At 44.6% G+C, this 26161-nt stretch overlaps 1 protein-coding gene across 1 annotated transcript in view; it reads right to left on the bottom strand.

The window, feature by feature from the left end:
* Window positions 1-26161, bottom strand: part of LOC147712229 (scavenger receptor cysteine-rich domain-containing protein DMBT1-like) — a 1653398-nt gene that overhangs the window by 668779 nt on the left and 958458 nt on the right. The window lies entirely within an intron of this gene.

The raw sequence follows: 26161 nt of genomic DNA, 5'->3' as shown, positions 1-26161 counted from the left end.
ATTAATAATGCTATTTTTAAGTAAATTTTATGTTTCAGTACCGGAGCGGGTTGTGGGTTTATAGGGAAAGGGTGGGAAGTAATTTAAATATACAAAATTATTTATAAAGTTTTAGGGATTATAAATTATTTTTTATGAATTTTGTTTCTATTTCTGTAGTGGGTTGTGGGTTTATAGGGGAATTGGGTGGTAAGGAATTTAATTGTAATGAATTATTGATTTATAATTTTTTTGTTATGGATAAATAATTCATTTTAAGATAATCATTAATTGACAATTAATTATATTAATTGATGAATAATTTATTTAATTGGTAATTAATGTTTTTAATAGTTAACACATTTTTTTAAATTGGTAATTCATGTTTGTAATTGGGAAATCATTTTTTTAATTGGTAATTCATTTTTTAATAGGTAAATTATTGTGTTCATTGGAATTAATATTTTCAATTGGTAAATATTTCTTATTAGTTGCAAAATATTTGTAATTAATTTGAAATCAATGTTTTATAAAAAAAAGTATATTGTTTAATAATTTTTAATTGTGAATTCATTTTAAATCATATTTTTATGTAATTACATTTATTTAATTCTTTAATATTTATTATTTGGTGAGTAATATTTAATAATGAACATTTATTGGTATTTGTTGATAATTTATTGTTAATTAATTATTCAAATGTAATTGCTTTTAATAATTATTAATTGTTTGTAAATGATGTAGATTTATTTTAAAATTTAATTATACATTATTTTAAATATAAAAATGATTTTTAAGTATGTTAAATTTAAATTCTACACTATCAAATGCTTTCCCTACTGTTGCACCCTTTGGAGTTGGAATAGTAATTTTTTCCCCTACGCTATCCAACGCTTTCCCTACTGTTGCACACTCTGGAGTTGGAATAGTAATTTTTACCTCTACGCTATCCAACGTTTTCTGTACTGTTACACCCTCTGGAGTTGGAATAGTAATTTTTATACCCTTACGCTATCAAACGCTTTCCCTACTGTTGCACCCTCTCGAGTCATTTGGAATAGTAAGTTTTACCCTTACGCTATCCAATGCTTTCCCTACTGTTGCACTCACTGAAGTGGGAATACTAATTTTTACCCACCTGCTATTTAACATTTTCTCTACTGTTACACTCTCTGGAGTTGGAATAGTAATTTTTATCCCTACACTATCCAACGCTTTCCCTACTGTTTCACCCTTTGGAGTTGGAATAGTAATTTTTACCCTTACGCTATCCAACGCTTTCCCTACTGTTGCACTCACTGGAGTGGGAATAGTAATTTTTAACCACCCGCTATCCAACGCTTTCCCTACTATTGCACTTACTGGAGTGGGAATAGTAATTTTTACCCACCTGCTATCCAACTCTTTTCCTACTGTTGCACTCTCTGGAGTGGGAATAGTAATTTTTACCTCTACGCTATCCAACGCTTTCCCTACTTTTGCACTCTCTGGAGTGGGAATAGTAATTTTGACCCCTATGCTATTTAATGCTTTCCCTACGGTTTAATTTTCTGGAGTGGGAACAATAATTTTACATTCTACGCTATCCAATGTTTTCATTAATGTAGTTGTTTATTTATTCATGTAATTAATATTTTTTGTATTATTTTAGATAATGTTGTATTTAATAACTTTTAAAATATTGGTAGTATATTTAATTTTTTTCATTTATTAGATATAATTAAATATTGTTATTTATGTTATTATTTTATGTGTGTAGATGTATTTGTATTTTATGGTATTTGTTATTAATTTATAATTAATTAAAATAATTAATAAATATTGTTATTAAGTAAGTATATATATTATATATTGTATGTTTATTTTTAATTAAAGTTTTATTATTAAATATGTATTATTTATTAATTTTAAACATTATTAAATATGTTTAATTAATTTATAAGTATTATTTACTTTATTTAACTTTTTTTTTAAAGACAAAAAAAGATATTTTTAATTACGATATTTTTAACATCGATATTTTAGTCAATATTTTTGTGCTTACCATGTTGTAGATAGGGTGCCGATATACTTGCCTTCGATATTCCAGCGTCGATGTTGCTGTAGGTCGATATTCTGTCCGTCGATAATCTGTCAGAGATTCTCTGTGCAAATATCCTGGGGGTAGAAGTGCCCTTCGTGCCTCAAGAGCTCAAAATCCACAACCCGAGTACTGTGGGAACAAGCTGGCAACTTTTTGCTGACTTAGCGGTGTGGAAAAGCTGATGATCGAACTTCTCTGCTGCCAGCGTAGACTGGGGGAGACGCGGCCTACGCAACGCTGCGGCGCAGGGGGACGCCGGACCGGAGATAGATTGCAGCCTGCGACTCTCTGGTGAAGCTAAGGGAGCGATCCATGCACATCTCGGGGAACGATAGCGCACCGCTAGGTGCAGCTGCGTAGAGCCGCAGCACAGATCCGGATGAGACGACAACGAGAGGGATTCCTAAGGCGGATACGGCTCGCTACTCGAGGCCCCGGCTTTGAAGGGAACACTAGGCCTCTGGGCCTCAATCAGCAGAGAGAGCCAAAAGAAGTGAAAGTTTGAGGCTGAGCTGCCTCGCTGGCCTCCCCTGCGTTCGTGTGACCGCTATACCTGCTCTGACTTTGCCTGGAGGGGGATGGAGAAACGTGGACGTAGGGCCCTGGTGAGACGGTGAGTGCGGCGGAGATAGGCCCGATCGCGCTATTACCAATTGGCTGGAGGTGCTGCGCTCAGGGTCTAGGTTCACCCACAAATGCTAAGACGGACACAATTGCCTGCACCAGCACCAGACACAGCGCCATCCCGAGATCAGGAGCGGATGGGGCGGCGGGAGAGCTTTACTCTGCTTTGATGCTGAGATGGTGAGATCTACTGCCTGACATCGATGATTAGAGCAGCTGGCGTAGTGCATCCATCGATGAGTCTGCACTGTTGAGCCACGCACCATTGATGGGAGCTAATGAGTGAGTGACCTGCACGGAGAAACCTCCCGGTCTCCCCCTCACCGTACTGCCCCTGGATAGGAGCAAGGCGCAGACGGAGGCTATTTGGGGACTGGACTCTCAGATATTACTTGGAGCTAAGGCCATTGCAAGGCGGATCAGGTCAGACAAACGACTACTACGCAGTTGCTGCGGGAGAGCATATGGATTGGCATATAGATTACAGGGTGCTGGTGATCGCTACTACTTGGTCAAAGCTGGCCACTTTCCTTTAGAAGATTGCGCTTCACTGGGGGAGAGGCGACGGTGCTGGACGTGGCTTTGGCCTGCTTCCCTATAGGTTCTCTATCCGGGAGAGCGGATTTACCTCGCTATACTGAGCGCGCCCATACCAGCGAGAGGCCATTTCCTGCTCTACGGTGAGGCCAGAGCCAAACCCGGGCGCACAGTGGGACACAGCTTGGCACAGCAAGCGGAGTGAGCGATACTCAAGTGGAGACCCTATTGTAGATTACAGTGAGGTTGAATCGCAACGTCATGGGTCGCCCAGACCGTACAGAACCTAAGCTAACTTTTGATAACGCCAAGAAGACTAAAGCCATGGACCCTCCACCTAATGAGGTGAACGATGAAGCTGGTCATTCTGGAGAAGGAGAGTCAGCAGAGTCTGACATCCGAGGCGTATTAATGGCTATGGAGAAGAACTTGCAGAGCTGTATTGCTTCCTTAGGTACTAAGATGGACGCGCTCATGTACCGCATGGACCGAATGGCGGAAAGGCTAGACAAGCATGCCGAACGCATAGATATGTCGGAACGCAGATTTGGAGAGGTGGAGGAAGCGCAAACTACTTTGGATACAGGGCATAAACAGCTAGGCAAAGTGATCTAAGTTTTGCAGGATAAGGCTGAGGATTTGGAGGCGCGCTCCCGCACATGCAATATACGTATTACAGGACTTCCAGAAAACACCCAAACGGGCAATATGGAATTGTTCGTGGTGTCACTTCTGAAAAAGCTGCTGGGAGATGACACCTTCTCAGATATGTTTGTCATAGAGAGAGCTCCACGCACCCTCTGCCCTAGACCGAAGCCAGGGGCCCTACCGCGTCCTATAGTGGCCAAACTCCTTAATTACAGGGACAGAGATACCGCACTGCGGCTGGCTTGAGAGAAACAAGCACTCAACTACGAAGGATCTACACTGTCCTTGTTCCCGGTTTTCACTGCGCGAGTACTGGAAGCGAGGCGTCAATTTGTCCCCATGAAGCGACAACTACGAGATCTTGGGATAGACTACGCGATGCTGTACCCTGCAAAATTAAGAGTCAACAGGCAAGGAAGATCCACTATCTTTACTGACCCGAGAGCGCTTCAGAAAGCAATGAAAGACTGGTGCAAGAATGCGAGGTCCACGCACAGAGAGGAAGATGCCGCGGAGGAGGCTGGTAACTCCATGGAGGAACAGGACTGAGGGCGCTTCCTGCTGTAAAGGGAGGTATTTGTAATAACATGCCCTGTGCTTGGGGGGTTCATTGTTTCTGCAGTTTAGGTGGGGATGACACCTCTCTGGGAGGAGGCTTGCAGAGGGACTGTACACATCTGCTGAAGTGAGAAGTATTATAACAGGGCTGGGGTCTGGAACTTGTCGAAGAGAGGGGTCCCCCCCAACGCGTTCACACTTACTATGACTCATGGACGGTAAATAGGTAAATTAGAAGATGTACTTAAGTGGTCGGCTGACCAGGGATTGCGCTGAAGCTTGTAGTTAAAACTTTGATGTATTGGCACTAATAGATACTATTATGGTCGGAACACGCGATCCGGTGACTGCCAGGGCTCATAGTGGGCAGGACGGAGAGACTGAGTTGTGTTTCCCTGAATATTGGAGCTCATCACAGCAATTAGATAATGTGTTGAATTTTGGGGGGCACTGTTCAACTTCTTATTTTTATTTTTTTTGAGACGGAGGGGCGGGATAATGGGCGGACACACTGCACTGTTTCTGATATAGACTCATAATGTGCGAGCTATCTACGTCCCTGAGTGTGCGCCACACTTTCTCGAAGAGCTCACTTTTTGGGGTGTTTTGTTTCTACTTTGTATTGTTTTGTCTATCACATTCAGTACTAGGGAAGGTGGGAGGGAGGAGGAGGGGGGGATTGAGTCGGGGACTTCTAGGTGGGGGGTGGGTGTTCTGGATGGGGAGAGAAGGGTTGCGGCCAAGTTTGGGTTGGATAAGCGTAGGTGGGGGACAGGGCACAGGACTTGAAATTTTCTAATTTGTTTTTTTGAATGAAAAGCAATGTTTAATTGTTGTAAGTTTGAGCACAGAGCACTGGACTAAGGTATTCATGACATTTTTGGCACTATTTGTTTTCCACATGTACGATGACACCTGAAGGGGCACAACAGACACAGGATAAGGACACCATCACGGTTTTAACGTGGAACGTGAGGGGCCTTAATGACCACAGAAAGGTTTGACGAGTCCTGCAGTATTTAATAAGGCACTCTATTGACCTTGCACTCCTACAAGAGACACATTTACGCCCCGATAGCCAGACATTGTCCTATAGCGGACTGCATGGACACACACATGCCGTGGGGTTTACATCGCACGCTCGGGTGTACTCACATGGGTAAATCCTAAGACAAACATGACACTTACTCCACTGGTCACAGATCCGGAGGGAAGGTTCGTCATTTCCAAATGTGTTGGTAAGGGTATGACTTTCCATGTGGTCAACTCGTATGGACCGAATAATGATTGCCCCTCTTTTACTGCGGGGTTCAGACTCTCTGGGGGGGCGATTTTAATATGGTGAGACAACCGGAATTGGACAGATCAGATGGCCCGCTGCGTAGACCAACGAATTCGGCCCGTGCACTGGAGGCCGAGATGACTAGACTTGGTCTACAGGATGTCTAGAGAACTAGACACCCAACACATGGAGGGTACACGCACTACTCTGCACAGCATGATATTAACACTCGTATTGATTACTGGTTGTTCCCTACTACTCTCTTTTCGGCAGTATTGTCGTGTTTGACACTGCCTCGCACGTATTCGACCACTCCCCTGTGCTTATTAAGTTCAGAGCTTGGACGAACCGCCCCCTTCCCTTTAGCTGGCGTTTGCCTCCTTACGCGTTGTTGGACGCCGCTTTTCGTGAAGACTTGGCAACTGCTGCTGAGGAATTCTTTGATAACAACGTTGGTTCGGTAGACTCCTTTCTCACGGTTTGGGAGGCCTTTAAGGCATATATGCGCGGGCTGGCTATAGCTAAACATGCGGGAGTCCTGAAGGCGATAAGAGCTCGTCTTTCCCTCTTAGAATCTAAGCTAAAGCACATCGAGGCGAGACGCTTGAGCGACCCTAGCCCGGAGTTAACTAGTGAACTGGCCCAGACGCTTTGTGAATATCACGAAGAAGCCGATACTGAACTTAAATACTTGGGAAAATTTAGGATAATTAGAACTTATGGAGAGGGGGACCACCCGTGTGCAGTCCTTGCACGAATGGCGAGACAACGCAGGCAGGGAGCTACAGTGCCCACGATGAGGGACGAACATACGGGGGAGGAACTCACTGACGACCAAGTGGCGATGTGATTTAGAGACTTTTATGCAGCATTGTACGTGTCTAGGGGTCCGGCCTCAGAGGACCTTTTTGGATTACCTGACGCATATAAAACTGCCTGGATAGACGAACACACACAGGGAATTTTTGGTTAGACAGTTTGAGAGGGAGGAGATAGTCTGGGCGCTTTCTTCAATGAAAGCTGGAAGCGCACCTGGAAGTGACGGTTCCCCTGTTTCCTTTTACAAGACATTTTCTGAGTTGCTAATTCCCAAATTGCTGACGATGGTGGAGAAGATAGCGGAGACGGCGGAGATGCCACCTACAATGAGAGAGGCTATCATTATTGCCATTCTTAAGCCCGGGAAACCTCCAGATAACTGCGCCTCCTACCGGCCGCTATCGTTGCTTAATGTAGACGCAAAGATATTTGCAAAGGTCATTGCCAATCATCTGAGCCCGCTGCTTCCGAAATTGGTCGCCCCCGAAAAGGCTGGCTTTGTGCCCAATCGCAATTTATCTTACAATATCTGGACGGTGTTTGCGGCCCTTCAACATATGAGATAGGACGTTCCGGCCGTTGCCGTCTTTCTTGATATGGAAAAGGCGTTTGATTCAGTAGAGTGGCCTTTTCTTCGTCTGGTGCTGAAACGTATAGGAGTGGGTGACCTTTTTATACAACTTTTGCATACACTGTACACTTCCCCGGTGGCTAGGGTACGTATAGGCTCTATTACTATGGAACCTTTTTAAGCTGAAGCTGAACACGGCAGGGTTGTCCACTGTCACCACTTCTGTATGCCCTGGTTGTGGAGCCTCTGGCATGTGCGTTACGAGAGTACCATGGACATTGCGGTATTCGTTTCCCCTCGTATAAATTGATTGTGTCCGCGTATACAGATGACACTTTGCTATATATGCCGACCCCTGAAGATAATCTATCGACGGTGCTAAGGGAGGTGGTTTTATTCGGCTCGCTCTTGAGGATACATGTGAACTGGGGCAAGACCATAATGTTCCCCCTCACACCTGTTACAAAGCGAGTTGACTCAGATTACTCCATACAGTGGACGACTGTTTCGGTACGCTGCTTGGGCATCAGGCTGCATACAGATTCGGACGTAGTTCCCAAGGAGATCTATGGTACAGCCGTTTCCAAGCTGGAGGATGATGTAGACAAATGGATTAAGCTACCTTTGTCCCTTCTGGGAAGCATCTCACTACTAAAAATGATTGTGCTGCCTCGTTTTTGATTCTTCTTTACTAACATACCTATGGTTCTGTCGAGTGCATTCTTTCGGCAGCTTCATGCATTAGTGCTTCGATTGGTTGAGGCAGGGAAACAGCCCAGGGTTGTCTGGAATATTCTTATCAGATCGTATGAAAATGGAGGACTCAATGCTCCGGACTTAGAATTATATTATCGTGCCGCGCAGGGGGCTCACGCGTACGGATGGATACATGGCCCCGCAGAGGCGCCGCATCTGCAAATTGAAGTGTTGGTTGCTGATCTGGCGCCGCTGCCGGCCCTATTACCCCGATCTAGAGACCAACGTACGGGCATTCTGGACTCTATGAATGTGGTAACGCATGCATGGTATCATCTTATGGATGCCCAGGCTTGCCCGCTGTTGTATGCCCCAGAGGCAAAAATGGTGTGGTGCTCGTGGCTTGCTCCCTGCAGGGATAGAGCAGTTCTAAGTGCTTTAGCTGCATTAAATATAGACACCATGGGTGATCTCTTTGAGTCCGGAAAGGCCTGCACATGGGCTGACTTTACTCCTAAGGTGGGAGCAGAAGCCTTGGTGCTCTCGCGTTTTCAATTCCATAGAGTCCCTCACGCTCTGAGAGAACTGCTGGGAGAGGATATGACGGAGCCCCAAACGGTCTTAGCGTATGAGTACATAGTTACTGCTAAAACCTCTACTAAACTGATTACAAACCTCTACCGCATCACTCTTGCTGAAAAAACTGCAGATTACGCTAAGCCGAGACTTGCTTGGCAGACGGATCTAGGAGTAGAACTACCTGAGACTACATGGACATATTGCTGTGCTAGTGTACGTAGAGTTTCCCTTAACGATAGACACAGATTGTTGCATTTTAAATGTCTAAATAGGGTGTATTATACTCCTGAGCGCTTATTTAAATATGGCTTACGTGACAGCCCAGGATGCGAAAGATGCCGGGCTCGATCGGGCGATTTCTTACATCTAGAATGGCTGTGCCTGAGAGTGGCTGACTTTTGGAGTCAAGTCTATGAGGAAGTAAATAGGATTACTGAACTGTCGCTGTCCCTATCCCCGTTATCGGCTCTGTTAGGATATTCAAAGGAAGTACCACCTGCTGCACGGCGACTGGTGGATATAGCCTTAATGGTGGCAAAAAGGTGTATAGCACTCACTTAGATGCGAGGACCGTCCCCCACTCTTGCTCGTTGGTCTACTGAAATGTTATACTGCTGTACACAGTCTGAACATTATAGTGAGTTATTGCCACCAAGAAACAGACCTAAAACTACTCAGCGCTGTATTTAGAACATAGTCTTACACAGGGTGGGGACATGCTGGAGGAGACGCTCACCACTCCGGACATAGGGGATTCACGGGAGGGAGGGTCAATACACAACAAACAGGATTTTAGATAGGGCAGTGAAATAGGAGTCCTTGCAGAGCCTACAGTTTGGATTCATCGTGCTGCGAGGGTGGAAGAGGAGATGTGATGTACTTATTTAATTGTACTGTTTAAACTGCTCAATTGCAGTAACACTAATGTCCTGATTGTGCTCATATTGTGTGTTGTGATTGTATATTGTTGAAATACCAATAAATAAAAAATAAAATAAAAAATACACCAAACACACACACACACACACACACACACAAAGCATAACGCAAAACCATACAAGAGCCTTTTCCTTTGAAATTAATTTTGAGTTGGCTGGCAAAGGCAGGTACAGTGCCTTTCACGCAATTCTACCCCAGAGAACTTTATTAATAGAAAAATGCAACACTTTGCTTACAAATAGTCCACACGTCTCTCACAAAACAATGATAGAAACAACAGCTACATATACAGATGTGGAAAACCGAACAAAATATTTCCCCCCAGCCAGATCCCAGAGGCAGCAAACTCTGATAGAGCCAAGTGACCCCCCAAGAGGGTCTGAATTTGAAAGTAGATTTTAAATCCAGAAAACTATCATCCACCCAGTACAGGATAAATGTGTAGACCAAGGCAAGAAAGAGATGTAGTATTTATGCACACTGATGTGGAGCATCCTAACCATTAGAGACAAGACCACTGGTGAAGTTTATTGAACTAGAAACAAACATCATGAACACAAACAAACGCCCAGATATTGATGAATGGCAGGAGGGCCTGTCTCCATACTTCATAAATGTAATCAGCAATTCATTTAGCTTTGGCACCATTCCACACTAGTCAAAATAGGCATCCCAGCCAATGAGATTCAGTTTTGTTCAAGAGCATCAAGTAAAGCTGCCCACTTAGGTAGATGCATCACTTTTTAAACCCCTGCGCCACATTATACCTGCGTCAGGTATAATGTATGCAGAGGGTGCGTTCCCCCGCAAAAAGCCTCGTAATAGTGACGCTGTGAAATCTATGAGATTTCACAGCGTCACTTTTAGGACGCTGTTGCGTCAAAATCTTGCGCCTGCCTCATAGCAGGCGTAAGACTGACGCAAGCCCTTTCACATGGGGCTTTCCCCATGTGAAAGGACGCATTGCTGGAGTTGCGTCACTTTTGTGACACACTTCAGCAATGCGTCACTTTTGCGCTTACAGATACGTCAGAAATACTGACGAATCTGTAACTCCTTGCGACATGATGCGTCATACATTAAATATGACGCATCAGGAATGTCGTAAGGAGTGCGCAGTGAAAAGTGACGCATCGCTGTTTTCACGCAGCGATGCGTCACTTTTCATAAATGAGGCCCCAAATGTGTTTCTGTGGTATTTTCCTTCAAAAAAAAAATGTTTGCAAATCAGGCCCCGAATCGGAGACCACGTGTGAAAATGGACTCGGTAATTCCATACACTGCCTGATTTCTATCAAAGTTGGGCCCTGTAACTTGTAACTCCACGTAATTGGGGGGAGATACTGGCTGAAATCATCAAATCCTACCGCACTATCCCCTCATTTAGTTAATTAGCATGCTTCACAATTGATGAACGTATAAAGGAGGCATTGGTACTAGACAGTTTCACTTTTTTTCCTCAAAATATCTGCACCAAAATGACCAAATATTCAAAATACTTCTTATTGTGTTGCACTTTCCTAGAGCCAGTTTTTGCAATGTTTGACAAATCAAGATTCCTTTGGGAATTTTCTTTGTAAACAAAAAAATAGTTTTGCTAAGGCCCACCTCTCTCCCCTTAAAACTTCTGCCCCTCTAGCAGCTATCTGTATTAAGTTTCTTCAACTTTGCTTGTATCCATTGGGTGCGCGGCTTGAGATGAGACTCTGATCCCAGGAGCTCCCGGCAAGATTCCCATATCCAGCTTCATCTTGCTGTAATGTGCTGTGTCTGCCACAGGTGGAGCCCCTGGTGCTGATTGACATTGCCTTGGACACCCCCAGGCGAGCAGGGTATCACTTTAGCCCATTGAGCGACCCCATTGCCGCCCTCACACAATGCGAATTCAAGATGGCGGCCCATGAGTAGGTGGACACCTGAACGTTGAAGCAGAAAGTGCTCTCAGGGCCTCGCCCGTTGTGGTGAGTGACCCCCATGGCAAAGAGCACTATTGAGGGAAGGCCATCAGGGCCCATGATCTTACCCTGGCAGAGTTCCCCCTACTGACGAACAATCGCTTTTGGTTAGCTGGGCCCTGCCTTTCCTTGATGGCTGGTGGATTGCGGCAGGCTGTGGAGTGGATGCTCCAAGGGCTTGATTGAGGGGGCGTCAGTTCCCTGCTGCTGCTGCAGACCCCACAGGAGCTTTGAACGGGCCCATGAGCTGATAGGAGGGGTGCGCTCTTCCTGCGGAATGCTCGCAGAGCAGCATGACCGCTCAGCAGAAGAGATTTTTGGAAGAAGAGGTTGGTGGAGTTGAGTGGGGTCCCCTGGTTACCCTGGGGTCAAACCCCCCCACACACACCACTGCGGGCCCCCGATAAGGTCCGCAAGGGTCTCGCGAGAGAGGCCTCTGAGTGGCCCTATGGAGGAGAGCCTGTGATGGGAGGAGGCACAAGGCAGGATCCCCGGGGGCTGAGTTGCCTTCTGACAGCCTCCATCCGCTGGCAGAGGTAACCACTGACATTGAAAGGCCATGGATTGCACGCTCATTTGCAGCCTGTCTGACTGGGAGGCACAGCTGGGACTGCAGCATACCGCCCAGAGGTGAGACTCCTGAAGTGGACATCAAATGTGGCATGCTTGGAGAGCCCCCCCTGCTGTCTTTATACTAGAAACTGGGCCTTGGAAGGTCTCAAGATGCAACTGCTGCTCTTGGGGGTTGACCTGTCCTAGAGGCCTACTTGCAAGATTCAGATCCCCAAAGGGGTCCTTCTCCCCACTATGCCAATACAGCAGTAGGTGTGCATATTAACTTCCCTGAGCAACATCATGTTCTTGCCGGCCCCTCGTAGGATGCATGCTCTGCTCTTTCCCTCTGCACTGGATTGGAAGGCGCTTTTGGAAACACTGTAGCTGGCGTGGCATCCTGCTGGCTACCCTTGCTGCTGGACCTTCCTTTTTCCCTGCGTGCACTGCCCACCCCTCTGGGACCACTCTGCCGCTCTGTGTGACTCCTTCTGAGCTGTGGGCTGCACCCCTGTTACCCCCTAGATTTCAACCCATCACACTATGTCCTACTAGCGATCCCTCCCGGATGATTCACTGAGGGTTGTCCCGGTGGAGCCTTACTCACACTGTGGACTATATGATGCCATGCCCTCTCCTTCATACTTAGTACCCAGACCTCCATGTTGCCCTGCTGTCTCCCCTCTCTGTAAGTAAGTGACAACAACAACGCTGGAAAGAAACTCCATTAGCGAAGGACCCTTCAGCAGTTGGATTTGAGCCTAACCCACGTAGAGGGCTAGTACATGTCCCATAAGACAAGCTATACTCTATCCTCCTAGCTATCAGAGATTCAAAGGAGACTTTGGAGCATGAGATCAATAAGGTGGTGGCTGTCCTAGGTCTGTTCACATCGAACCATCATACACTAGCTGATCACATTGTGAGAACTGAAACAAACCTGCAGGAAATAGGCCCAACAATGAGGGACCTTCAAACCTGATTGAAAGATGTTACAAAAATGGTCCGAATACTGGAGAAGCAGGCTTAGAACTCAGAAGGCCAGGCTTGCAGAAAAAAATTAGAGTGGTTGGGATACCAGAGAGAGTGGAGGGCATGGACATGGTTGCATTTCTTGACGATTGGTTCTGGCACGTCTGGCCTCAGAGGGCCTCGCCGCTTCCTTCGCCATGGAGCAAGCTCACAGGTTATCAACACTCCCTCCGCCACCAGGCGGACCACCTTGTTCTATTGTAGCCCACCTTTGGCATTTTCAAGACCACAACCACACCCTGAAATATGCCATTGAATTGGAGGAGGTCAATGTTGACACTAGCAGGGTGATGATCTTCCCGGTCTTTACTTTGGCAGTGCAGAGGCAAAGGGCCTAATTTCTGGAAGCTAAGTGGAAACTCAGGGAGATGAACATTAACTATGTCATGCTATACCCCATGCGCTTGTGGATTTATACTGCTCAAGGTTCTGTGTTCTTCTCAAAGCCTCAGGAGATGTAGGACTGGCTTGAACATTGGGGCTCATTAAGATGGCTGATGGACTGTAATCCTTCTGCCATCCTGGTTTAAACCGGGACCGCCCCCCATGCATGCGGCGGTCCAGCACACCGGATAAGGATGTGACCCCCACTGGGCAGTCAGATCTTGCATCTTAACAATGCGGTGGTTGCTGCTGACAGCAGTACCTGCAAAAACAACAGTTGGTGGATAGAATGCAGCACAATGTCATACATTCACCACAGTACAGAGCTCTTGGCCTAAATCCATCGTTTTTTTGCTCACCATGTCAAACCAGTTTGAACGCAGCCACTGCAAATCAGTCTTGACCCTGTGCCCCATGGGAACAGTTCAGCCCGAACTGCCAAGCCAGGTCCTCCCTGGACAGGAAACAAGCATCCTAGTACCGGTTTCGGGCTTTCAGCCCTCATCAGCCAGGATAGCTTGATTCCAGTGGCATGGAGAGCACGGGACTCACGTCTGAGCATACTCGTCCCACTCCTTGTGACAAATGCAAAAACAACAGTTGATGGACAGAATGCAGAACAATGTCATACATTCACCCCAGTACAGAGATCTGGGCCTAAATCCTTCGTTTTTTGCTCACCATGTCATTCCAGTTTGAACCCAGCCATTACAAATCAGTCTTGACCTTGTGCCTATGGGAACAGTCCAGCCCAAACTGCCAAGCCATGTCCTCCCTGGATTGGAACAAGCATCCTAGGACCGGTTTCAGACTTTCAGCCCTCATTAGCCAGAATAGCTTGATTCCAGTGGCATGGACAGCAGCACCTTCAGCAATGCGAAAATGCCACGTTGTGCATTTCACGGCACTACGTGGCAGGCACCACATTGTGCCTGCCAAATAGTGCTGTGAAATGTAGGGGGGTACCATGAGTACATCCCAAGTGCACCCTGGCCTCCCCCAACACAAGCGGTGCACGCAACGGGCCCCCAAACCCAATCGTTGCCAGCCTTTCCATGGCTGTTCCACTGCCATGGAAAGGCTGTCTCCAGCCTTCATCGTAATTTTACTGGTGAAGACCATTCCACCAGGCAGTTCCATGGCAGAGGGTCTTTGTGACTGCCACAGTCGGTGTGAAATTCCCCCCGCCATCCTAATTTGGGGGAGCAACGTGTGTACAGAAGGACAGCCACTGAATGGCTGATGGTGGAGGTCCTTCCGCCATCGTCATCAACCACTTAGTCCAACGGGACGAAGGGCTGCCTTGCATCCACGACTCAAACATTGGTTGAGACATGGACAGGGGAGTGCCCTGTCAGCTACCCAGACAGCTGACAGAGGAGGGCTGTGGAGGTGGTGGCCAAGCTTACAGCTTCAGAGATGAGTCAGTGCTTGCCGTCTGCTGATGATGGGGCAGATGACTCTGATTCAGGCCCGACTTTGACTCCATGCTTGACCCTTCCCAGAATAGGAATCTACTCCAGGTCACTCTGCAAATGGCTGATGACATTCACTGAAGTAGCTTTGACTTTATCGGAGCAGCTGGTTTGGAGGGGAGCCTGTATGGAGGTGTTGAATTTTCCTACCCTATTTTGGCTGCTCTTCTTGATGTCCTCAGGGCCCATATGGCAAAGGAGTGTGTAATCCTTTTGTTTTTTCAAGACCGGTTGTGTGACCACCCCAATGAGGTTCCTATTTCTTCAGGGTTTCTGACTTATTCCTATGACCTCATGTACTGAAGTGTAGGTGACTTTTTGGCCCGCAAGTTTGTTTGATTGTATATTCTTGTTTGGATGGGCAGATGTTACCTTGATGTCCTGGAAAGGAGATTTGGGGGGCGGGGTTATTCTCGTTTTCATAGTATGGGTTGTACAGAATGTCTGTTCTCTCCTCGTCCATGACTGGCTATTGTGGAGGTGCTGTCACACGCCTAAATGTACCTGGGGTAACCCCAGCTGGTAGCAGCTGCCTGGCAATGAAGTATAACATTCCTACCTACAAGCTTCTCTGATGGAATGTCAGAGGCTAGAAAAATATGGTTAAGCATTATGTTGGGCAAGCCTATCAGCGGTTGAAGAGGTGGTCACATAGCACGTTTGCAAAAAACCCACTAAACAGCCAAGGAGAGGGTGGCACTGAGTAGATGATGGAGAGGGCATGGGGTCTACATCACATACTCTTCCTTTGCCAGAGGGAACTTGATTTGGTAAGACCAGGAGCCCCTTTCCAGGGTACAAGCTAAAGGGTGGACCCTGTGGGGTGCTGTTTCGTTCTTACGGGAAGCCTGATTATACAGAATATCTCTCCAGTCAATGTTTACGTGCTCAAAATTGACCATCCTCTGTTCTTTGACATGCTGTCCCATGTTCTGATCCATCTGCTGCCGTGCATGTTATTTATAGGTGGTGACTTTAACTGTGTTCCTAACGTGGACCTAGATGACTCTCACCCTCCACTGAGGTATTCCTCTATCGCTCATTTGGCCAATAGGTTCTCTGTATGGCAACCACATTTGGGCCTGTTTGATGGCTTGCACCATCTCCACCCTCTGGACCAGGATTACTTGTTCCATTCAAGTGCATGCCCTTCATGTCCAACACGATAACTTTTTATGCTCCTCCGATATGTTGGGGCCTCTCGCGGACATAGAATAACTTACCAGAACCATTTGGATCATAAACCCGCACTGTTGACCGGCATCTGAAAAACTGCCAGCCCGGAGGACCCTGCATTTCATGAAATTGCCCAGAAAACCATCCAGCACTTCTTTGCTGAAACTGAGGGCACTGGCTCCACAATCCAAACTGAATGGGAGACATTCAAGGTCATCCTCTGAGGGGAGTGCATATTAGAAACAGTGGCGGTGCACCAAACTCACTTGAGGGAGGCTGTTCTGCATGAGGAGATCCTTAGGGAACTAGAGCCGGCATTGCCTGAGAGACCAGATCTTCTCCAGACCATATTGGAAGAGAAAGAAAAGGTGGCGGAATATGTACAGTGTCTCTGCGCCTTTATTTACAAAGAATATATGTTCTGTGCATACAATGAGCTGGACAAGACAGGGCCCCTGCTGGCATAGTTGGCTAACCCTGCTCAGCAGGGCTCCCTGATCTTGGAGCTAGTGGATCAAATGGGGACCAGGTTCCATAGACGGGCCAAAATTTATGATCCTTCGCCAACTATTATGCTAGACTGTGCGCTAGGGGCCTGTAATGCAGGACTGAGCTATCCATGAGTGGCTCAAAGATCTCCCTCTTATCTGACTGTGTCAGAAGTGGTGGAGGAACTGGGTGGGAAGACATAATGGAGGAGGAAATCCAAGCTAAACTCCACCATATGGCCCATGGCAGGGTCCCTTGGAAAGCTGGCATTCTAGTGGAGTTTTAGCCACCTACATTATACTGTTGGCCCATGACTAGTTGCACTATATTGCAAAGCATTAATTAAACAAGCCCTGATGCTCACACTAAAGGAGGCCCTTATTGTTCCCCTGCTTAAACCCAGGAGGCCTACTACTGACGTAACGGCTTATGCCCTGCTGTCAATATTAAAGGTTGATTATCAATTCCTTAATGGAATACTAGCACAGTACTTACTACCACACATGTGGGACTTGATTTCCACAGATCAATCTGGGTTTATTCTGGGCCACAGTACGGCAATAAACATTCAGTGTTTACCGGCGGTTTTGGGAAATATCTCCTAATTACTTGTTAGGCTGGCCTCATGTTTGTCAACATAGAGAAAGCCTTCGACAGCTGTGATTGGGACTTTCTCTGCACTGTCATAATCTGTATGGGACTAGGGTGCGATTTATTGAGTGGACTTTCCTGCTACATGCGCACCCAGTAGCAGGGATCAGGATGGGACAAGTGATCTCTGATAAATGTACAGTAGCGAGGGTCAACTGCCAGGGTTGCATGCTGTTTCACCAACTCTTTGCTCTTGAAGTGGAGCCCGTGGCATGGAGTGGACACCTGTACATGGGAATTACATTTGGAAACTCCTGCACCTTATATCTTTATATGGCGATAATATCATTCTTTACCTGGGGGACCTGCGCACAGAGCCAGAAAGGGAGGTAGTTCTGCTCACATCCTTTGGGGAGGTTTCAGGCCTCTGTGTTAACTGGCTGAACCCTGCTTGTGAGGTAGGACTGAGCCCCCAACCTTGTGTGCCATGAAGTGGGAGCAAGATGCAGAGAAGTATTTTGGGGTCTGAATATACCAAAGGATTGCAGACTTATTGCAGGACAATATAGGCTCGGAGGTGGCGGCCTTCCGGGCAAGCACAAGCTGCTGGAAGACGCTGCCCTAATTGGTTGTGGGCAGAATAGACATAGTGAATATGATAGCACTACCTCCCCTCCTCTATTTCTTAGCGGTCCTCACAATTATAGTGCCATGGCGTACATTTAGGGGTTGATTCCGATCCTGGAAAAACGCTGTACAAACCGTGGTATGGAGCGTTTTCTCCATACAACTCGTACTTGTAAGGAGGCCCCTGCAACCTAGGAAGTACGATCCGTACAAATAGACGCACTCCATACAAATTGTAAAAAAGACCATACAACTCGTATATACAAGCGATTCCGATTCGGATTGCTCTGTACGCGACGTTCCCATGTATTCCCGGCAGCAGTTTACAACCCGGCAAGTACGATTTGTACAAACGGCATGCGGTACGGCTCTTTTTTTACAAGAGCCAAAAAGTGCGGGAAAAGCCTTGTACACCCCTAAAACAGTACGAGACAGACCCCCCATGTACGCATCGTACACCCATGAATACAGGGGTACGGTGTGTATGCACAGTGCATACGGATGACACGGAAAGTGGGGTATGGTGCGTACATACGCGATGAAGGGGTACTGGTCGTGTACGCACCGTACAAGCACTGTACCCCAAAATCACCTGTGTACGAACCGTACCCCAAAATCAAGTATGTACGCACCGTACCCCAAAATCGGCCGTGTACGCACTGTACCCCAAAATCGCGTATGTACGCACCGTACCCCAAAATCGGCCGTGTACGAACCGTATTCCAAAATCGTGTATGTACGGTGTGTAAATGTGCGATGTTGGGGTACAGTGCGTACACAGGCGATTTTGGGGTACGGTGTGTACATACGCGATTTTTGAGGTACGGTGCGTACATGGGCGATTTTGGGGTACGGTGCGTACATACGTGATTTTGGGGTACAGTGCGTACACGGGCGATTTTGGGGTACGGTGCGCACATATGCGATTTTGGGGTACGCACCATACACATACCTTGCATGTGGGGGGACCCCTGTACGCCTCATACCCCTATACGACCCATACCCTGGTATGAGTCGTACCCCCAGAACGAGTCATACGAGGGTATGAGGCGTATAGGGGTTCGCTTAGTTGCCTGGTACGAGTCATTGCCCGTATATAGGCCATTTTCCATACAAATCGTATGCTGACAAACTGGTACGAATCGTACTTGACGGGTTGGACAGCCTTTTTACAATTTGTATGGTCTTTTTTACAAGTCCGTGTCGTACAGCTTTTCCCGATCTGATTTGTAAGGATTGGGCCGATCTGTATGTATTTTTCCCGTACGAATTGTACTACACGGTTTGGAAGGGACTTGTACAATTTGTATGGAAAAAAACTACAAATCCTATTTGTATGGAAAAAAAATCCAGGATCGGAATCAGGCCCTTAGAGACATCGACACGGCCTGGTCGATTTTTTTAGAAAGAAAGGTCAATAACGCATTGCATTGCTTTGGCTAAGTTACAAAGCCCTTGCTCAGAGAGAAGGATGAATTCCCCAGATTTTCAGGCCTGACGGCGCAGCTGCAATGAATCCTAGGATAGCTCAGAGTGCGAGGAGCCCCAGGGCAGGTCTCGGCTATAGACCTTCATGTTTAATCTCAAGAAGGCCCCCACTCAGGGACGGAAGGAGCTGCTGGTACTTCATTCCTGCTGGTTTAGGGTGCACAAATGTAATCCCCATATTCCCTGAAACTCTCACTTGGGCCCTCCTTGCACAAGTCAGAGGGGTTGAGACTGGTACACTGCTGGACTGGGCCAAGGCCAGTCTGGCTAAGGTGGATGCATGTTATGCAGATGGCATCCAGAGCCCCCTTTGAAACTCTGCGTGAGGAGTTTGGCCTCCATGCGGGGCAGTTCCTTTAGTATGGTACCCTAGTGGCATGTAAATCATGGGGGAGGTGCATGGAAGAACCGCAGCTGCTTTATAGTTGAAAATTTCTCTGAAATACTAGTAACAACTGCAGGTTAGTTTTGGGCTTAAACAGTGTGATACATGCAGACATGCTCTCACGCCTCACACTACGGTGCCAACATTGGGAGGAGGACATAGTCTCCCCCATAACAGATGGATATTGGGTGAAAATATGGGAGGCAGCAACCAAAATATCCTGCAATTCTCATTTCAAGCTTGTGCACTATTACATCTTGCATTGAGCTTACCTCACACCCCAGAAGCTAATTTCACACCAGTTTCCCCTGAATGCCCTTGTTGCCATTCTGGTATTGGGGATTTCATACATATGTTATGGAGTTGTAGTAGATTAATCCCTTACTAGACAGATTGGTGTGCCTGCTAGTTGTGGTCACAGACCGCTCCCTAACCCCCTCTTCTAAATTCTGCTTACTATGCCTTTATCCCTAACCAGTTAAACACAAAATCACAGCATGGTTCATAGACTTTGACCTTGTGTTGGCTAAGTGTATAATCACAATGCACAGGAAAAAGCCAACGGGTTCTCACATTGAGCTCTGGAGAGCAAACCTCCTGCAGTGAGTGGACTAGGAGGATTGTGCATTGTTGCAGTAGGTACACCAGGGCAGAAGGGATATGGAATCCTCATGAGCTTGGGAGGCACAGCTGACTTACAGGGGAGCACAGCCAATAGCGATGGCTCTCTATTTGGAGTAGGGGTGGTGAGAGGTGACCACTTAATAACTCAAGACTAAACTTCCTCTGACCATTGGGCTGACATGGCACTGCAGAACAAGCCTAAACCTCCACAGACCTGCTGAGGCACCTGAGCACTGGTGGGGCCCAGGTGTGCGTGGTGGACTTAAGTGCTTGCCTACATACACTTGGTTCCTTCATCTGACTTTATGAGGGGAGAGAGCGGGCACCATGGGAGATGAGGAGAGGGATAGGGAGAGGTTGAACACACACCTGAACAATAACAGGACACCAACTCCCACTCCTTTTCTAACGGGCGGCTGCTGGACACCCCTCCAGTGTCCCTGGAGAGACTGACATTTCATAATATGTGTACACTGATCTGGCTCATCCCGGTATCACCTGCTTGTCATTAATCAACAGGGGGTTGGTATATACGTAGATGTTTCTGGTATTTGGATTATATGTGTACAAATTACAGGTTGTCCTCTGCCACTGTCTTGAATGCCACATATGTTTGTTTACAAAACAAATTAGCGCATGCTGCATAGGCAATGGATGAGATTTACGGAGTGGGTTGTAAGAGCATTCCCAGAATCAGTGACAACCAGAGTGACTGGGAAAAGGGAAGGGCATGATATTAGAGTATTGCATTTCATGTGTTTTCCTGCAATTGGATATAGGCAAGTGTAAGTGTTACATTCAATAACTCAAATAAAAATAATTGATTCAAGTTTGCTTGTGTCAAGTGAGTTTCCTAGGCTCTTCTTTTTCAAAGGTAAGTCCATATTAGTCAAGATGCAACATATATTTATAGGTCAGCACCCTTCATGTGTACTTCACCCCAAAGAACTTTAAAAATACACAAACACAAGCAATACTTTCACACAAACTGTGCTCCAGTAGATTCTTACAAACACAGAAACACATAAAGGCGTTTTGGATAAAACTATACTTTACTGAGATAGGTGTGCTCTGTCCCAAAACACTTTATAAACTGGGAGACGGCAGCTCGCGTGAATCAAAATGGCCGCCTCTATTCGAGCTCTGTGCTCACCTGCTTCATCTACAGTATTTTTTCGCTGATAGAGGTGCCTTTGACTAGCGGTTTTCAGTGGCAGACCTTCTCTGTTCCAGGGACAAGCTGCAGGAGCGATTTGGAGGCATTTTCTGAGGGTGTGTGAAGTGTGTTGCAATGTAAATGAAGTTCTTTTTTTGAGGATTTATTAAAAAAAATTGGAGTGGACAGAATGTGCTCACAGAACGTAACGTCAGTTTGACATACGTAAACGGCATGAGCTTAAAAGGGTACGGTAAACCGCATTTGTTTGAATCAAGAATTACGGTGGAGGCGAAACCTTAGGGGACGCGTTATTTGTTGGAATAAAGAGGTGAGAAATGGTGCGATACATAGACTAGGGGTGATGCATTGCTGGTTCTGTATTTTAGATAGGTCTTGGGTAGAACACATTAAGGCTTAAGAGTTCACCTAACTAAAGAGATGGCTGCTGGGTGGAAGGCATTTTGATTTTGAAACTGATATCTTTATTATGGCCTTAATTGAGACTTTAGTTAGAGTACTGGGGCTCATACAATTGAATTAATGATAAACGTACATTGATCCCTGATTATATGGGGTAACACAGAGCTATTTTGTCACCATATGCAGCAAAAATAAAGTACCCTGCTGTTTAAAAACCACGGGAAAACCTTGATACCCACAACAGGAATAAGACATGCAACTAAAGGCGGGTGTTGTGTGAATAGACCAAATGACTTGGATTAAGGTCGGTGTGCTTTTTTCTGAGGTGAGGAGGTTTATCAAATCCCTTATTGTAACACAATGGTATTTATGTGAACCGCAATACTCTAAAAGACCCAGGATAAACATGAGTACGAAATATTTTTCAGGGACAACCATCAAGGAAGTAAAATGAATTTCTGAAATTTAGAAAATACACAAAGGTAATAGAGTACTTATATATTCCTCGTGATGTTGGGCGGATAAAGAGGGAGTGGACATAAAAGAGTAATGTATGTCCTTTACTATTATAGACGAAAATCGTTATTGAACCTCAATGATTAGTCGAAGTGACTTGAAACCTAAAAACTGAGTGCTGCGGCGCCGATAAGTATTTTATAATGCGCGAATTAAATTTAGATAAGTATGGTGGAGAGCGAATGTAGGCGCACTATGAGAGAATTGTGTTCCACAATTGATTTTTCTAGCATGGATGGTTGACGCGCTTATAAATTGAGTAATATATGTTAAAGCGGTTTGGAGTTAATGAAATGAAAATGTATCATAATTGATTAATAGAGATGATATAGATGTTGTTGGTTTTAAATTGTATCACACCGAAAAAACTGATCTATGTCCATGTAGTGATACACATGTTTACGCTGTTTTTAGCCCCTTAAGTGCTGCCTCGGTGCATTGGCCGACGGCAGCACTACCTCCCCAGTGCTGCGCACGACCATTGGACGTCCATTCAGCACTAGTTCCAATGGACAGCGCAGCACTGGGGAGGAATGTTTAATAGCATCTCTGAGGTTAATCATTTTTCTGTATCTAAGAGCTTATTAATGTTCATGTAGTGATACATTTGTTCATTGTGTTTTCATTTAAATTATAGGTTTAATTCAAAACTGGTATTTGATTACTATTTTTAATATAATGAGGAGAAAAATGTTAATGTCTTGAAGAAGGTGGTCCTATTGCGAATGTGCAACTGAAACGCGTCAACGCTCACAATAGAAGTGGTGTTACATTTGGCAAGAGTCAGCATCAAGCCACGGACAGGGAACTAAGATCCATGCTCTATGCTGTCTACAGGTATAGCCAAAATAACACAAAAAAGACATAGTGTATTGTCTCTGTGGATTCTCCTTTTTAATTGTACTTTTAGAGGATTGTGTTTTAATGGAATGAATTGTTATGTTTCTTGAATTTGGTGTATCATATGTATTTGTACAAAAATAATTTTTCTTTCTTTGAATAAAATAGATGAATATTTTGACTAAAATTAGTAGGTGATTTATAAGTGCTTTAATCATTAGATGAGACTCTGTGTGGAATAGAAGTGAGATTGGAGTGTGAGTTGCTGAATTTGGATCTCACCCATAGGGAACCTTCTTTTTCTAAACTGTTATAATAGCCATAAATACCCCAAGTTTGGGCTATTGTTAACTATTTCAAAATTCATTAGACTTATTATTATTATATATCTCTCTGTATTACAAAGTGGAATCTAAATCAATATCTAACCATTCAAATAAACAAAAGCAACCTGCAAAGTCAAAAGCTATGGACTCACAAGACACCTCATTATCAAAAATATTGGAGGAAATTCAAGCTATTCATACAAATACTGACACCTTATGCTCAGATATTAAAAATATTCAGAGAGACATTTCCTCCCTATCTGTCAAAGTTGCAGACAACAAGATTAAAATTTGTGACAAAACTAGAGCTAATACCAATATGGCTCCACATATCCCTTGGGTTGCTTCTCCTCAACGCTCATTACTAGATTTGGAAAGCAGAAATAGGCAATACAACTTACGCATATTTAATGTTCCTGAAGGAATTGAAGGACAAAGTTGTCGTCTTTTCTTAGAAAACTATCACCCAAGCTTTTAAACATCAAATTGCCGGACTGGTTTGAAATTGATAAACTCAAATAATCCCCTCTATTCGGAAATCCTATTAGATTAAACCACGATCAAATCATATTTAAAATTCTGAGGCATCATCACCTACTTCTTATAAGGAAAGTTGCACAAGAGATCCCATTTCTTTTGATAGAAGGAAACAAAGTATTTATACACCAAGACTTTGCAAAAGAGGCAGTTCAAACCAGACGTCAGTTTTCGGAACTGAGACTGCGTCTCCTTGAAGCTGGATACAAACATGGCCTCTTCGACCCTTCTGTTATGTGCCTTTGGAAGAATGATGTCTCCAAATCTTTCTCCTCACCTTCAGATTTGATAACGTTTTTGGACCAGCATGACCCTATTCTCATGGACTCCTAACCTTCCGGATCTACAGGCTAATGTGTTTTCCTTTTATTAAAGGATGTTACTTTGTTTATTATAGCAGGTGTACACAAGGTGGCTACTCTTGCTTTGTACCTCTGGCTCTACTGCTCTACTTGATATGAGTTCCTGGAGATTGACCTTGTTATGTGTTGTCTGTCTTGTTTTGTCTTTTTTATATGGGTTACTCTTTCTTCTCTCTTTTTTTCTCTATCATCTCTCTTTTACAACTGGTTATGGCCACACCACATAGGTTAGTTATTGGTTTTTTAATGTTAAGGGGCTGAGGCATCCTGTTTAAATTTTTTTTTTTAATATTTAAAGAAGTTTAACATTGATATTTGTTTCTTGCAAGAAACTCATGTGGATGATAACATGTTAAATACTATGTCTTAGGGATGGGTGGGTATTATGGTTCCATTTCAAGCTGCAAAATGTAAAAATGGTGTAGCAATATGTTTCTCCCATAAAGCACAAATACAAGTAATGTCTCACCACCACGAGTCAGATGGTAGGTTTGTTTATGCTCAAGTCAAGGTTCACAAACATATTTTAAACCTTGTCAATATATATATGCCCCTACAGCAGATGACCCTTCTTTTTGTTCGCATGTGTCTAGTGAAATATTAAAATTAGGTAACTCGTCCAGTATTGTGGTTGGTGATTTTAATCTCATCAGAGACCCATAACTAGACCGTTCCTCTGCATTTAAATTTCAACCTAACACATCCTTTTTTACTTTGAAATCATTGCTCTCTTTACTAAATTGGTTGATTTCTGGAGACTAGAACATCTCACAGATAAATAATGTACTTTTGATTCTAATGCTCATTCCTCCTTTTCTAGGAATGATTACCTATTGACTTCAAAATACCTATGCCACATGATTAATGAATCGGTTATTCACCCTATTACATTTTCATTCTGATCATGAGCCTAATCACTATTTCCGTACTTCTCTCAGGTCCTCAGATTACCCATAAATGATGGAGAATGAACTCTGATATAGTACTTAATTCAACTAATTAAAAAAAAAGTGCCTCGGCCATTAGTGAGTATATTTTGCATATTAATCCATGTGACACCTCTAAAATTGTCCACTGGGATGCCTTTAAAGCCTATATTCGAGGAGTTACAACATCTTTTATGGCTCATGACAATAAATCACTTCATGCTCACCTTTTCAAATTAGAAAAACACATACCTACCTTGGAAAGACTCTGTCTTTCATCTCGATCTCCACAATATCAGTGGCAACTTCAAAAATATAGATATGAATACAATTGTATGCTTAGTAAAACAGCAGCATTACTTATCTCAAAAGAAAAAGCTAACTTTCATTTTAATGCAAACAAATCTGGCCGACTGTTAGCAAACTATACATGTATTAAGCGTGATAAAATTCAAATCCCTATTATCAAAACAAGTAACAGTACATTAACGACAAATATTTTGAAAGAGTTTTTATCTTTCTATTCCTCCTTATACCATAAATGTCTCGTCTTGCAAATAAAGTCATCATTGATTTCCTTAACACTTGTTAATTACCTCAAATGTCTAACACTGATAGACTAGCTTTAGAAAAACCTATTGATATTGAAGAAATATTCACAGCTATTTGAGTATTAAACTCTAAAAAAAACACCTCGTCCAGATGGTATTCAGGCTGAATTTTACAAATGTTTTCAAGACCAACTATCTCATATCCTACTTTCATTATTTACGGAGTTTCAACACACTTCCCTGATCGGTGGCTCTTTTAATAAAGCCACAACCATTGTCCTCCCTAAGCCAAACAAGGATCCTACTATGGTTACAAGGTAGCGCCTCGCCGCTTTAGCGCTTCGCGCTTTATTTGCTGAATTGCTGAACTGTTTTTAAAACCCTATTTTGTATTTGCTTTAATCCTTGGTTTTTACACCTTGATTTTACTT

This window comes from Lissotriton vulgaris, chromosome 5, assembly GCF_964263255.1.
Source record: "Lissotriton vulgaris chromosome 5, aLisVul1.2, whole genome shotgun sequence".
NCBI lineage: Eukaryota > Metazoa > Chordata > Amphibia > Caudata > Salamandridae > Lissotriton > Lissotriton vulgaris.
This window is presented reverse-complemented; position numbering and strand designations above follow the sequence as displayed.